Here is a 15,808-nt window from a genome sequence, read left to right as displayed (position 1 = left end):
CAAACACCTCAATATATTTGATACTTTTTTGCATTTATCCACCATTTTCTGAATATGAAAAGCCCATGTCAGCCTTTCATCCAACCACATTCCCAGAAACTCAAACTGCCTAACTCTTTCTAACTCTAAACCATACAACTTTATCTTAACTTCTTCACTAACCCCTTTTCCTTGTAAAGAACATTGTCTTAGTCTTATTCACTGAATATTTTAAACCCCACTTATACGACCACTCTTTAACTTTCCCAAGTGCTCCCTGCAGTTTCTTCACAATAAAGTCAACATTTTTCCCTCTCTTCCATATTGCCATCATGTGAAGCCTTCCTCATAAGTAGATGGCTTTTACCCTTTATATACCATCAGCAAAAAGCCAACACCCCAATCCACCCTCTATGTCATCAAACACATCATTTATCATTAAAGAAAACAACAAAGGGCTCACTATGCTCCATTGAAGTGTACTGTTTTCTACCAAAAACCATCCATCCATCCATCCATCCATCCATCCATCCATCCATCTTCATCCGCTTTGTCCGGGGCCGGGTCGCGGGGGCAGCAGCCTAAGCAAAGAGGCCCAGACCTCCCTCTCCCCAGCCACCTCCTCCAGCTTATCCGGGGGAATACCAAGGCGTTCCCAGGCCAGCCGAGAGATATAATCTCTCCAGCGTGTCCTGGGTCTGCCCCGGGGCCTCCTCCCAGTGGGACATGCCTGGAACACCTCACCCAGGAGGCGCCCAGGGGGCATCCTTGTCAGATGCCCGAACCACCTCAGCTGGCTCCTTTCGATGTGGAGCAGCAGCTGCTCTACTCTGAGCCCCTCCCGGATGGCCGAACTTCTCACCCTATCTCTAAGGGAGAGGCCAGCCACCCTTCGGAGGAAGCTCATTTCTGCCGCTTGTATCCGCGATCTCGTTCTTTCGGTCACTACCCACAGCTCGTGGCCATAGGTGAGGGTAGGGACGTAGATCGACCGGTAAATTGAGAGCTTCGCTTTTACACTCAGCTCCCTCTTCACCACGACGGACCGGTGCAGCGTCCGCATTACTGCAGCTGCAGCCCCAATCCGTCTGTCCATCTCCGGCTCCCTTCTCCCATCACTGCTACCAAAAACCTTTCAGAATAAACCTCCCCAATCCTCACTTGAATTTGTCTTCCCTTTAAAAAATCCATTATCCCCCTAATACCAAATTTACAGATTTTAATTAGTATGTTTTCTCTCCACATCATATCACAGGCTTTCTCTATATCAAAAAACAACTACACTTTCTTTGTTTATTTGTGCTTTTCTAACTTCATGTTCCAAACACAATACTGGTCCATGGTATTCCTCCCTGTCCCACTTTGATGTTCAGAGATAAATCCTCTAGTTTCTAAATAGTACGTTAATCTTTAATTTATCATACGCTTCATTACTTTACAAATATGCGATGTTAAAGCTATAGGTCTAAAATTTCCTGGATTTGTGTCATCCTTTCCTGGTTTCCGTATGGGTACCACCACAGCTTCCTTCCAGCTTTTCGGCAGCCTCCCACCCTCCCAAACCCTACCCTATCCTACAACTCTAACAAAAGCTCTTTACCTGACTGACTAAGATGGTTTAACATGATATAACACACCTGATCTTTTCCTGGTCCTGATATTTTTAATTTCTGGTGCACTCAATGCAGTTCTGACTTCGTAAAAAGAATATTCAATAGATCATCTGTATCTTCTACCATATCCAATAAATCTATATTCTCTGTGACTGTCAATTCTCTTCCTCTTCGCCCTACTTCACTAGCATTGCCTGAACTATGGATTTTGACAAATTATTTTGCCAACATGTTAACCTTTTCCTCATCTTTAATCGTTGCTACTTCTCCATGCCTCAGAATTGGATACCCATACTCCCTTTTTATGCCATTCATGCTTCTAATGACCAAACGCTGTGTATTTTAGTCTCCCTCCCAACTGAGTTACAAAAACCTCTCCAGAAATCCTTCTTTGCTTTTTTAACAGTTTGACTTACTTTAACTTATAACTTTCTGTATCCAACAAGATTCTGAAAATTGTGATTCCTCTTTAAAATCTTAAAAACCTCAAAGTTTAATCACTTCCAGACACTCCTTTGTCCACCAAGGTACAATCCTCTTTTCCCTTCCTTCTTCCTTATTGCCCTACGTGCCACCTCTAACACTGCCTTACAAATAGAATCCTATAAATCATCAACTTCAACATTCATATCGATCCTTTGCATTTCTTGATCACTAATTAATCCAAATATATCCCAATTAGCATCACTGAAACACCACTTCTTGACACCTCTTATATCCTGTTTCTCAACACCCAGCTCTACCTCAATCAGAATAGGATAATAGTCACTCCCTACAGTAGTCTCTTTCAATATCTCCCATTAACAAATGCCTGCCACTGAGTCCGATACTAAAGTAAGATCAATGGCTGATTCGACCCCTGTTCTAACATTTACCCTAGTGCCCCCTATATCATTCAAACATGCATAATTCTTTACCTCCATCAATTCCTCAATCACCGCCCCATTCCAATCATTACTCTTACCCCACAACGTGCTGTGTGCATTAAAGTCCCCACACCAGATTACTCTTACCCCTTAAATATGCACCAGGTTCCTCCACTGCTAATAGTTTGTTAGCTGGATTATGAAAGTTTACCACTCTAATGCTGCCAGTTCCTCCCCATATATCAAGAATTATAAATTCGAACTGCCTTCCTGTAGCTACAACTCTATATTAGATCCCTTGTTTCACAAACGTTACACATCCTCCTCTATTACCCTCCTTCCTATTCCTCTGGACACTATCATCAGGGTTACGCCCCTTCATGCGTCACAAATGAACATAATATGATTGAACCTTGACACCACACCCATTGCTTGTGCAATATCTGGTCGTGTGGCCATGGCAGCATACAATAAACTTCCAACCATTGACTGATACATGCTTGGGTTTACAGGTTGACTGACGTCATCACTCTTTCTTAATTTGACATTTGTGTTAGCTGGAATTTCTACTGGATTTGCACTGTCCATTCCATACTTTTGTAGTATGTTTTCAGTAAACTGTCTCTGATGAAGCACAACATGGTTTTTGTCCTTGTCTTGGACCACTGAGATGCCCAGAATGTAGGATAGCTCAGCCATGTCCTTCATTTTGTAGTGTTTCCTCAGAGTGTCCTTTAAGTTCTTCGTGCTCTCTGTTGATTCGGTAATCAAAATCAGATCATCAACATACACAGCCAATATTTCCAACTCCTGACCTGTTCTAACAAACACACAATGATCTGAAGTACTCTGTGTAAAACCAATGCTTTTCATAAACTCTGTAAAAGCTTTGCTCCAGCAACGTGGAGACTGCTTCAGTCCATATATTGACTTGTTTAGTTTGCACACTAGATGTTCCTGCCCAGGTTTGATGGGCAGGAACATCTGGCTGCTCATGTAGATTTCCTCTTCCAGGTGTCCATTCAAGAATGCAGTCACAACATCCATTTGAAGCACATTTAGATTGTTTTGCACAGCAAATGATAAAGTACGAATTGAACCAAATCGTACAACCGGAGAGAATGTTTCATCATAGTCTGCACCATAAATCTGTGAATAGCCTTTGGCATTAAGTCTGCACTTGAATCTTCCCACTTGTGCATCACTGTGATGCTTAACTTTAAAGATCCATTTTGATCCAACTGCTTTGCTATCCTTTGGTAGAGCCACTAAATCCCATGTGCCATTTTCCAGCAGTGACTCATATTCCAAATCAGCTGCTTCTTTCCACTCCTTTGCATTTGGACTTGACATAGCCTCTTCCAGTGTATTTGGTTCTGTGACACAACAGATGTTTGCATAATGGTCAACTGTAACTACGTCAGCAAACTCCTCAAATCCATATCTCTTTGGAGGTCTTCTGATCCGCTAATCTCCTTTTGTAGCCTCACTGGTGACAGTCTCCTCAGTATTGTTTGTCTTTCACCCGTGTGTAGTGTCACTTCATTCCCCAAACAGAGATCATTTTCACTTTCTTTGCAATTAAAATCTGTTTCATTGAAGACCACATCTTGTCAAATCAGTATTTTTCTTTTTTCCTCATCCCGCAGTCGGTAGCCTTTTGCATTCGTTGCATATCCCATGACGAACTTGCCTTTTTGTCCAGCTTCTTTCTCTCGGTGTTTGGAACATGTGCATAAGCAACACATCCAAATACTTTCATATGACTAATGTCTGTTTTTTTCCATACCATCTCTGATAGGGTGTTTCATTCTTTTAAGCAGATGTTGGGAGCCTATTCTGTATGTAAGCTGCAGTAGCAACAGCTTCTGCCCAGAATGTGTTTAGCAACTTTGCATGTGATGGCATACTTCTAGCTGATTCCACTAGAGTTCTGTTTTTTCTCTCTGCAACACAATTTTGCTGCAGTGTATGTGGCACAGTCACTTCATGGTGGATGCCTTGAGCTTTCAAATATACTTGAAACTCTTTAGATGTGTATTCCCCACCATTGTCAGTTCTGAGTAGGGATGGGTACCGGTATCCACATAATAGATACCGGTACCCATCAAGTATCTATTACCGGATGGGTACCGGCAACTTTTTCCATAATGGCACCGGTTCTGACATAAACATAAGATATTGGGCCGCTATTGTGTTGCTTTAAATGTGTATTTTTTGGTGGTTAAAAAAATGTTGTTTATTTCTTTAATAAATAATTTTGACCAGTAAACTCTCCTTGTTTAAACATGCACCATTGTGTGATCTTTCTTTGCTTGTGACTTCTTGATGTTGGTAAATACAATAATGTCTGTGAAGGTTCTCAGTCATCCAGGTCATCGTAGTCTAAGGAGCTTGGAAAGAAAAGGGTCTGGACTTCTTTAAGTTGCTTGAAGACGTTTCACCTCTCATCCGAGAAACTTCTTCAGTTCTAAGGTCAAATGGTGGAGAGTCCCAGATATAAACCTAGTGGGAGAAACCCCCCACAGAGGGACAAAAGGACCCCCTGATGATCCTCTAATCGCCTGAGACAAGGTGTGAAACTGGGTGTGGGTCCCAATCAGCCAGAGTTTCGGGTGAGCTCATTGTGAAACCTGGCCCCACCTTATCATGAGAATTCCTGAGATCAGATGGCCCAGGATGTGAGTGGGCGTTAAGGCGTCTAGGGAGGGAACTCAAAACTGGATTATAGATGGCAGAGAGTTGGTGTCGTAAACTACCGCCTCTGGTCGCTCACAGTGGACATAGATGGCTTCTTTTACTCCTCTTTCAAACCATCTGTCCTCTCTGTCCAAAATGTGAACATTGGCATCCTCGAAAGAGTGTCCTTTATCCTTAAGATGCAGATGGACTGCTGAGTCTTGTCCTGTGCAGGTGGCTCTTCTGTATTGTGCCATGCGCTTGTGAAGTGGCTGTTTGGTCTCTCCAATGTAGAGGTCTGGGCATTCCTCGCTGCACTGTACAGCATACACCACATTGTTAAGTCTTTTTCGTGCTTTTCTTAGATGACACCCAACTTTTTCTATCCATGAAGCCAACACACAACAAATAGTTAAACTGCAGGAATGTCTTAAAGACAAAGACTTTATCCCAATTCAAGGTCTGCAGCCTTAAATGCAGCGTTTTAAGGCCGATTACGTCACAGCGATGTGACAAAGATCGTCCCAATTAAAAGAGTCCTCCAATTGCCCCCTTCTTTTCCCAAGATTTGAAGGCTGGGTCCAGTGTAGCCTTCGTGGCCCAACATATCCCACAATTCCTTGTGCAGTGGTGGGTGCGGATAATTTTTTGGGGAAAAAACGGCGGCTCTCTGAAACAGATTGACTGAAGAGTAAACTTTTAAAAGTAAGTACTGGACATTATGTCACTTATTTATGTGCAAATCTTTAATAGCGAAGAACAATAAAACATTACTGTTGGCCACATGTCTGCAAAGTTATGTGATATTAGTGATGATAAAACTTTCAGCGTCAACTTGTTTTTAAAGCCTTTACTTTAGAATAGTTCAATAGTTAACCTTAATCTTACATTGAATGTGATGATTTTATGGATGACTAAACTCAGTAATATATGACCTTTCTTTTTCTGTTCTAAATTCAGGTCATACTGAGGTCACGCACGTGGCACTTTAAACAAACAAAAAAAAACATGCAGTAGAAATACTCCTGTTCATGACTTTAAGTAACAAACTGATACAGTGTCTCTTTTTAGCCGTTTAATGTCAAATGACCATTCCTTCTTTAAAATTCAAAGCTTTGTATAACCTTTCCATATCATTTTCCAGAAACTCGCCGCATTTAAATGACAATAAAACAGCAGTTACAACAAAAGATGCACATTTTGTAGTCCATCTTCACCTATTGTTTAGGAGAGACAATAGTAAGACTGTTCAAATTCGCAGCACCGCTCTTCTCTTCTACTGAGTCCTTAGCAATTCTCCTACCAGTGATGAAGTTTTCGTCAAGGCCAGGAAAAAAGATTAATAGAAGGAAATAGGATGTACCTCACCTACTTGCGAAGCGCAGCTGCGTCACGTGACCGCAAAGTAACGAATCACAGCAGAGCAGGAAGAAGGGGCGGAGCAAAGCGTGTGTGCAGGGAAGAGGAGTCGCGCAGAGAGAGCTCCCTTTTCACGAAACGGGAGTAAAGTAGTGAACTTAGAGGAGAGAAACAAACTGAAATGTCGATCATAAACCACTACCAACGTTTGGATCGATATGTGCATCGATCTGCCCACCCTTGTCTCCTGGATCGTAGCTGAGATCAGCGTGAACCACGTGGGTCTCCGCTCCCTGATCTGTTTCCTGTGTTTGGAAAGAGTTGCAGCTTCATCGCGGAGTTTCTCTCGGTTTGTGGGCTCATCTAAAGGTAAGCACCGAGCTAACTTTACTGTGAGTTCAGTTCATGTTGAGTTTAGCTCCTGAATGAGGTCTTCTGCTGCTCTCCTCGGTGTCTGTTCACAGTTTATTGTGAACACGTTGAGAGAAGAGTGAGAGAGTGTTTGGAGAAAAACACCAACTAATCATTAGCTCAGCATGCTGGGAGAAGTTGGAGCAGAAAAGTCTTTTCATTGTCCCTGCAGCTGTTTTTCTGCCTGCACCAAACCTCTACAGCCTCGTTTCTATTTGAAGTGATAACAGGAAGTCAGAGCGATCTGCTGCAGTATCAGGGTCACAATAAACTTTATTGTCCAGCTGCTGTGGATGAACACATGAGAGGAAGTGAACTCCTACAAAGTCTCATTTTAATGAGTGTGGCTGCTGTAAAGTGATGCACAGGAAGATGTTAACAAAAACTAATGAAACAGATGAAAGTAAACAGTGTTCATATTTGAAAGCACAGAGAATAAAAATATATTGTGGTGGTTAATGTGCAGCTCTTGGTGATTTGGGAGAAGAAGAATGTTTTTAATCATGTTGTGGATTGAATGTTGGACTTTATTTAGTTTTGCATATCAACGGCAGAAGTTCTTTCCACTTGTCATTGATCAGATATTTTTACTCACTTGAATATTTGAAGGTTTAAAGCTTTTTTTTTTTTCCACAGGTAAACCCGACTATAATTGCATTTGTTCATTCTACACAGCAAATCCAGCATGTCCAAATTAACACTGTCAGATTTGATTTCAACACTATTAAAGTGTCTATATGGGTCCACACCAGAGAGTGTTAATTTAACTCTTTTTGGAGAGTTTGTACGTTAACTCTGATTCAGTGTTAAACACCAAATCTGTCTGGAGTTGATAATTTAACACTTACTAATGCTAACTAGGTGTTAAGAGTTTATATATTAACTCTCAAAGAGTATTTTAGTTTAACTACGTAAGAGTTATCTTCTAATTAATTCTAAAAAACGGGAATTTTACTGTTCTGAACTTCTAGAAATTTCTTTTGGAAATAAACATTTACTAAATAGATGCAATGGTTTTTGAAAAACATTTATTCTGAACTGTGCACCACAATTTCAAAACATTTTCTGAAAGATGTAACAGTATACATGTTCTCACTTTCATTAGAATTTTGTTTATCAAAAGGTCTGACATGGTAAATGCAAATAACAGCATTTTCATCACTTATTTCTTCAATACAACATGCATGTCCTTCATTCATCCCTTTGTGGAACTTCAACGGACTTCTGCTCTCCCCCATATTCCATCTTCACAAGCATATCCTGTGCGGAGATTGAATACAAATTAGTTGACACTAATTAATGGTACAAATAACCCGGTAATCAATTGCAGCACAGCAAAAAAAAGGAATCCTCTTTAAGCCATTACTTGTGTAAAGTATTTTCCCAAAAGACAAGGACACAAGCAACAGGTAATACTGAACTAAATGTAAAACCTCAACCTTTTTCATTTTTACCTAAACCGTGTGCACAAAACTCTAAATGCTAACCCCAGTCAGGACGTCAGCTACTGCTGTTTGCTCAATTTTAAAATTTTTATTTTATTTTATGGGAGATCATTTTCAGGCTTTAAGTAGCACCATTATACCAACATTTCACATTGTAGACATTGTTTTAGGTGTATTTGACCAAAAATCTGACTGAAAATTCACATGCAAGCTTTTTTTCAAGGCTGTGGTATTTGCCCGCAAACAATACCTTTCAGCTAGCTAAAACAGAATATTATGCTATCAGCGAGCAACATGGCTAATGCCTTTCACACAGCTTTGTCTCAACTCCAAAGAGCCACAGAAGTAAAAACTAATAATAATAATTGAAACAATCTTTGAAAAAATGACTTACCAAGCATGGCAAACAACTCAAATATGTAGAGCAAAATGTTCTGAAACGGCTTCACTTCAGCTTCGATTGGAGCCGTGCTGGGGGCGGAGTCTGTGAATTTACTCTGTTGGTGTCATAGCCCCTCTAGGAGTTCAGAGTTAAGAGGTCAAGAGTTAATGTTTCCATTGTAACACCTCCAGATTTGACAGAGAAACACTCATTTTTAACACTTGATTTTAACTACTATCATTTTACACCTCAGAGTTTAATTAAAAGAATGTGACTCTGCTTAGAGTAAAATTAACTCTACTTTTGCAAGAAGACTACTAACACCAAAACATTTAACACTTTTGAATTTGGTGTGTGTGAAATAAATGTTTAACAAAGAGTGAATTTATGTGTTTTATTCAGTTGTCTTTCTATAGTTGAAGTATATATATGTATATGTATGTATATATGTGTATATATGTATGTATATATGTGTATATATGTATGTATATATGTGTATATATATATATATGTATATATGTGTGTGTGTGTGTATATATATATGTATGTATATATATGTATGTATATGTGTATATATATATATGTATGTATATATATATATATATGTATATATATATATGTATATATATATATATGTATGTGTGTGTATGTATATATATATATATATATATATATATATATATATATATATATATGTGTGTGTATATATATAAAAAAAAAAAAAAAACACCCAGCACGCCCCTGCGGGCGGTTTATCCTTCAAGCTCGGGTCCTCTACCAGAGGCCTGGGAGCTTGAGGGTCCTGCGCAGTATCTTAGCTGTTCCCAGGACTGCGCTCTTCTGGACAGAGATCTCCGATGTTGTTCCCGGGATCTGCTGGAGCCACTCGCCTAGCTTGGGAGTCACCGCACCTAGTGCTCCGATTACCACGGGGACCACCGTTACCTTCACCCTCCACATCCTCTCGAGCTCTTCTCTGAGCCCTTGGTATTTCTCCAGCTTCTCGTGTTCCTTCTTCCTGATATTGCTGTCATTCGGAACCGCTACATCGATCACTACGGCCATCTTCTTCTGTTTGTCTACCACCACTATGTCCGGTTGGTTAGCCACCACCATTTTGTCCGTCTGTATCTGGAAGTCCCACAGGATCTTAGCTCGGTCATTCTCCACCACCCTTGGGGGCATCTCCCATTTTGACCTCGGGACTTCCAGGTTATACTCGGCACAGATGTTCCTGTACACTATGCCGGCCACTTGGTTATGGCGTTCCATGTATGCCTTGCCTGCTAGCATCTTGCACCCTGCTGTTATGTGCTGGATTGTCTCTGGGGCATCTTTACACAGCCTGCACCTGGGGTCTTGCCTGGTGTGATAGACCCCAGCCTCTATGGATCTTGTGCTCAGAGCTTGTTCTTGTGCTGCCATGATTAGTGCTTCTGTGCTGTCTTTCAGTCCAGCTTTGTCCAGCCACTGGTAGGATTTCTGGATATCAGCCACCTCCTCTATCTGCCGGTGGTACATACCGTGCAGGGGCCTGTCCTTCCATGATGGTTCCTCGTCTCCCTCCTCTTTCTTGGGTTTCTGCTGCCTGAGGTATTCACTGAGCACTCGGTCAGTTGGGGCCATCTTCCCAATGTATTCTTGGATGTTCGTTGTCTCATCCTGGACTGTGGTGCTGACACTCACCAGTCCCCGGCCCCCTTCCTTCCGCTTAGCGTACAGCCTCAGGGTGCTGGATTTGGGGTGAAACCCTCCATGCATGGTAAGGAGCTTTCTTGTCTTTATGTCAGTGGCTTCTATCTCCTCCTTTGGCCAGCCTATTACCCCAGCAGGGTACCTGATCACGGGCAGGGCGTACGTGTTGATGGCCCGGATCTTGTTCTTACCATTCAGCTGACTCCTCAGGACTTGCCTGACCCTCTGCAGGTACTTGGTGGTTGCAGCTTTTCTAGCGGCCTCTTCATGGTTCCCATTCGCCTGCGGGATCCCCAAGTACTTGTAACTGTCCTCTATGTCTGCAATGTTGCCTTCTGGTAGTTCAATCCCCTCAGTTCTGACTACCTTCCCTCTCTTTGTTACCATCCGACTACACTTCTCCAGTCCGAACGACATTCCAATGTCATTGCTGTATAGCCTGGTAGTGTGGATCAGTGAATCGATGTCTCGTTCACTCTTGGCATACAGCTTGATGTCATCCATGTACAGGAGGTGGCTGACAACTGCTCCGTTCCGTAGTCGGTATCCGTAGCCAGTCTTGTTAATGATCTCACTGAGGGGGTTCAGGCCTATGCAGAACAGCAGTGGGGACAGAGCATCTCCTTGGTAGATCCCGCACTTGATGGTGACTTGTGCTATGGGCTTGGAGTTGGCCTCTAGTGTTGTACGCCACATCCCCATTGAGTTCCTGATGAAGGCTCTTAGGGTCCCATTGATCTTGTACAATTCTAGGCATTCCAGTATCCAGCTGTGGGGCATTGAGTCATAGGCCTTCTTGTAATCAATCCAGGCAGTGCACAGGTTGGTCAGTCTGGTCTTGCAGTCTCGGCTGATTGTTCTGTCTACCAGTAGCTGGTGTTTTGCGCCTCTGGTATTCTTGCCAATTCCTTTCTGTGTCCCGCTCATGTATTGACCCATGTGCCTGTTCATCTTAGCCGATATGATGCCTGACAGGAGCTTCCATGTAGTACTGAGGCAGGTTATTGGTCGGTAGTTGGAGGGGACCGGTCCCTTCTTTGGGTCCTTGGGGATCAGGACCGTCCGGCCTTCAGTTAGCCATTCCGGGTGTCTCTCGTTAACTAGCAGCTGGTTCATTTGTGCTGCCAGACGCTCGTGGAGTGCAGTCAGCTTCTTCAGCCAGTAGGCGTGAACCATGTCGGGCCCTGGTGCTGTCCAACTCTTCATACTGGAGACCCTTTCTTGGATATCTGCCACTGTGATGGTTACTGGACCCTGTTCAGGGAGGTCGCTGTGGTCTGCCCTCAGATCCTCTAGCCACTGAGCATTGCCGTTATGGGTTGCATCCTTCTCCCATATGCTCTTCCAGTATTGCTCCGTCTCCAGCCTTGGTGGTGCTGTTCTCTTATTGTTCCCTTGCCACTGAGCGTACACCTTTGCTGGTTCTGTGGAGAACAGCTGGTTTATTCTCCTTATATATATATATATGTATATACATATACATATATATGTATATGTATATATGTATATGTATATGTATATATGTATATGTATATATATATGTATATGTATATATATATATATACAGCCTCAAACAGTCAGACTCCAAACTCCGCCATGGCCAAGACCAAAGAGCTTTCGAAGGACACCAGGAAAAGTATTGTAGACCTGCACCAGACTGGGAAGAGTGAATCTACAATAGGCAAGCAGCTTGGTGTGAAAAAAATCAACTGTGGGAGCAATCATCAGAAAATGGAAGACATACAAGACCACTGATAATCTCCCTCGATCTGGGGCTCCACGCAAGATCTCATCCCGTGGGGTCAAAATGATCATGAGAACGGTGAGCAAAGATCCCAGAACCACACGGGGGGACCTGGTGAATGACCTGCAGAGAGCTGGGACCAAAGTAACAAAGGTCACCATCAGTAACACACTACAACGGCAGGGAATCAAATCCCGCAGTGCCAGACGTGTTCCGCTGCTGAAGCCAGTGCATGTCCAGGCCCGTCTGAAGTTTGCCAGAGAGCACATGGATGATACAGCAGAGGATTGGGAGAATGTCATGTGGTCAGATGAAACCAAAGTAGAACTTTTTGGTATAAACTCAACTCGTCGTGTTTGGAGGAAGAAGAATACTGAGTTGCATCCCAAGAACACCATACCTACTGTGAAGCATGGGGGTGGAAACATCATGCTATGGGGCTGTTTTTCTGCCAAGGGGACAGGACGACTGATCCGTGTTAAGGACAGAATGAATGGGGCCATGTATCGTGAGATTTTGAGCCAAAACCTCCTTCCATCAGTGAGAACTTTGAAGATGAAACGAGGCTGGGTCTTCCAACATGACAATGATCCAAAACACACCGCCCGGGCAACAAAGGAGTGGCTCCGTAAGAAGCATTTGAAAGTCCTGGAGTGGCCTAGCCAGTCTCCAGACCTCAACCCCATAGAAAATCTGTGGCGGGAGTTGAAAGTCCGTGTTGCTCGGCGACAGCCCCAAAACATCACTGCTCTCGAGAAGATCTGCATGGAGGAATGGGCCAAAATACCAGCTACTGTGTGTGCAAACCTGGGGCCTGTTCTTCGTACCGCGCTAAGTGAGTTAGCTGGATGAGATTGTTGACGATTTCGCGTGATCCTGGATCGTTCGGTTCCCCGAAGCCCATCCGGGACTTGCTGTCATAGCAACAGAGCCGTAAGCGTAAACCTGCTGGGGAGCAGGTTTACTTTATGTAAACAGGATTAGATCGCGGCCACGCAGGTATGTCCGCGTCATTCATACGAAAGCAACAGCGATATTCCACCACTGTTTCACCATAAATAAATAACATCAATGTAACTAAAGATAATGCAGCACTTGATCCTTTTATTGATTTCACAGATACATACAGGTCATTCCCTAAAAAAGGGAAATGTACTATTAACATTCTATTACATGTATGTGATTATTACAGATGTAATTCATATTTCAGAGTAGTAATTGTAAATTACTTCGTGTAATCAAGATGAGAGACCACGGCTATAAAAGCGAAGGTGGATTTGGGAAGTCTGTCGCAGTCATATCCTGTCCGTTTACGCGAGCAACCCATTGCGGAAGGTGCAAGATTGATAAGGAGAGTCCTCAGAATTCAGCGTATATTGCGGGACAGACAGGATCCTTTAGCTCAGCGCGACAGTGTGCTCATAGAGAGATATCGATTTTCCCGTGAGGGTATTATTCACTTAACCAACTTGTTGACGAGGGGGTGCAGGACCACCACCTGTCTTTTTTTTTTGCTCTGCCCTTTTCTTGGTTGCTGTTATGAACAAACAAACAGAGTATTCCAGGGTCTCTTTCCAAGAGACGACAAGCAATATAAGTGATAAATATTACCATTCTGTAGAATATTCTTATATTTCACTTTTACTTGTTCCCATGTTCTAGTGGGTCCTGTTGTGGCTCTAATGTGAAAGGGGATATAATATAACATATTATAATATAATATAATGTAATATAATATTGGATAATATGGTGTGATATGATAAATCTACCCTACCGCCTACTGGTGTTGGCCAGAGGGGCCGATGGCGCAATATGGCAGCCTGGCTTCTGTCAGTCTGCCCCAGGGCAGCTGTGGCTACAACCGTAGCTGCCTCCACCAGTGTGTGAATGTGAGAGTGAATGAATAAGATAAGATAAGATAAGATAACCTTTATTAGTCCCACACGTGGGAAATTTGTTTTGTCACAGCAGGAAGTGGACAGTGCAAAAGTTATGACGCAAAAATTAGAATACAATAAGAATAAATACAGTACACAGCTGTACAGAATAGAATAAAATAATATACTATATACAGTAGAATAAAATAGAATAAAAATATACAATAAGATAAAAATAGAATACGAATGCTATATACAACTGAGTAAAAATACAACGATGCCAGAAAAGATTATTGCACTTAGTGTTATTGCACATGTGTGGATGTGTGTGTTTGTTCAGTTAAAGTCTTTGTTGTGGAGTCTGACAGCAGTGGGGAGGAAAGACCTGCGAAATCTCTCCGTCCCACACCGTGGGTGCCGCAGTCTCCCACTGAAGGAGCTGCTCAGTGCTGTCACAGTCTGCTGCATGGGGTGGGAGACGTTGTCCAACAGGGATGACAGCTTAGCCGCCGTTCTCCTGTCACTCACCACCTCCACTGGGTCCAGAGGGCATCCTAGAACAGAGCTGGCCCTTCGGATCACCCTGTTCAGTCTCTTCCTGTCCCCAGCAGAGATGCTTCCGCCCCAGCAGACCACACCATAAAAGATAGCAGAAGCCACCACAGAGTCATAGAAGGTCTTCAGGAGTGGGCCCTCCACCCCAAACGACCTGAGTCTCCGCAGCAGGTACAGCCTGCTCTGCCCTTTCCTGTAGAGGGCGTCTGAGTTATGAGTCCAGTCCAGTCTGTTGTTCAGATGAACACCAAGGTACCTGTAGCTGTCCACAGCCTCAATGTCCATACCCTGGATGTTCAGTGGTTGCAGTGGAGAATGCTTGTGCCTGCGGAAGTCTACCACCAGCTCCTTGGTTTTACTGGCGTTGATCTGGAGGTAGTTCAGCTGGCACCAGTCCACAAAGTCTTGAGTCAGTCCTCTGTACTCCTTGTCGTCCCCATCAGTGATGAGGCCGACTATTGCAGAGTCATCAGAGAACTTCTGCAGGAAGCACTGGGTGGAATTGTGGGAGAAGTCTGCAGTGTAGATGGTGAAGAGGAACGGAGCCAGAACCGTTCCCTGTGGGGCCCCCGTACTGCAGACGACCCTGTCCGACACACAGCCCTGAGTCCTCACATACTGTGGTCGGTCGGTGAGGTAGTCCAAAATCCAGGTAGTGAGGTGATGGTCCACTCCAGAGTTCTCCAGCTTGTCCTTCAGAACCGAGGGAAGAATAGTGTTGAAGGCACTGGAGAAATCAAAGAACATGATTCTCACAGTGCTTCCAGCGGTCTCCAGGTGAGCGAGGGAACGATGTAGGAGGTGAATGACGGCATCATCATCATCCGCTCCAATAGTGGCATTGTAAAGCGCTTTGGGTGCCTTGAAAAGCGCTATATAAATCCACTCCATTATTATTGTTATTATTGAATTACTTACGAGTTTGATTTGTCAGCAACTTTCTGCCAGCCCTCTCTCCTTGCTTTTGCAGCCTTTGCAGTGTTCCCTTGCGTTTTAATTAAACTCTGAAACTCCTGAAATCCCTCACTCAAGAGTTCTTGCTCTGCTGCCGAAAAATACCGAGCGCGCTCCTTCGACATTTTCGCCGACCAATCAAAGGGTTGCTGATCAATGTTTCTACTATCGATGCGTAGCCCCTGTTGGGCCACCCAGTGATCTCACATTACTTCATCCAGCTATACTAATCGTCAACAACAGGTGTGT

General features: G+C 43.3%; 1 protein-coding gene across 2 annotated transcripts in view; it reads left to right on the top strand.

The window, feature by feature from the left end:
• The first annotated feature begins 6,550 nt into the window (after nt 1-6,550).
• Nucleotides 6,551-15,808, top strand: part of LOC146662755 (uncharacterized) — a 49,124-nt gene continuing 39,866 nt past the window's right edge. For both annotated transcript variants that reach the window (XM_085419329.1, XM_085419330.1), the window contains exon 1: nt 6,551-6,865. The gene's annotated coding sequence lies outside the window, so the exon portion shown is untranslated. The remainder of the gene's footprint in view (nt 6,866-15,808) is intronic.

This window comes from Rhamphochromis longiceps, linkage group LG9, assembly GCF_057381845.1.
Source record: "Rhamphochromis longiceps isolate RC_006_pf linkage group LG9, R_longiceps_female_GT1.1, whole genome shotgun sequence".
NCBI lineage: Eukaryota > Metazoa > Chordata > Actinopteri > Cichliformes > Cichlidae > Rhamphochromis > Rhamphochromis longiceps.
Note: the sequence above shows the minus strand (reverse complement) of the source record. Positions and strands in the feature narration are given on the sequence as shown.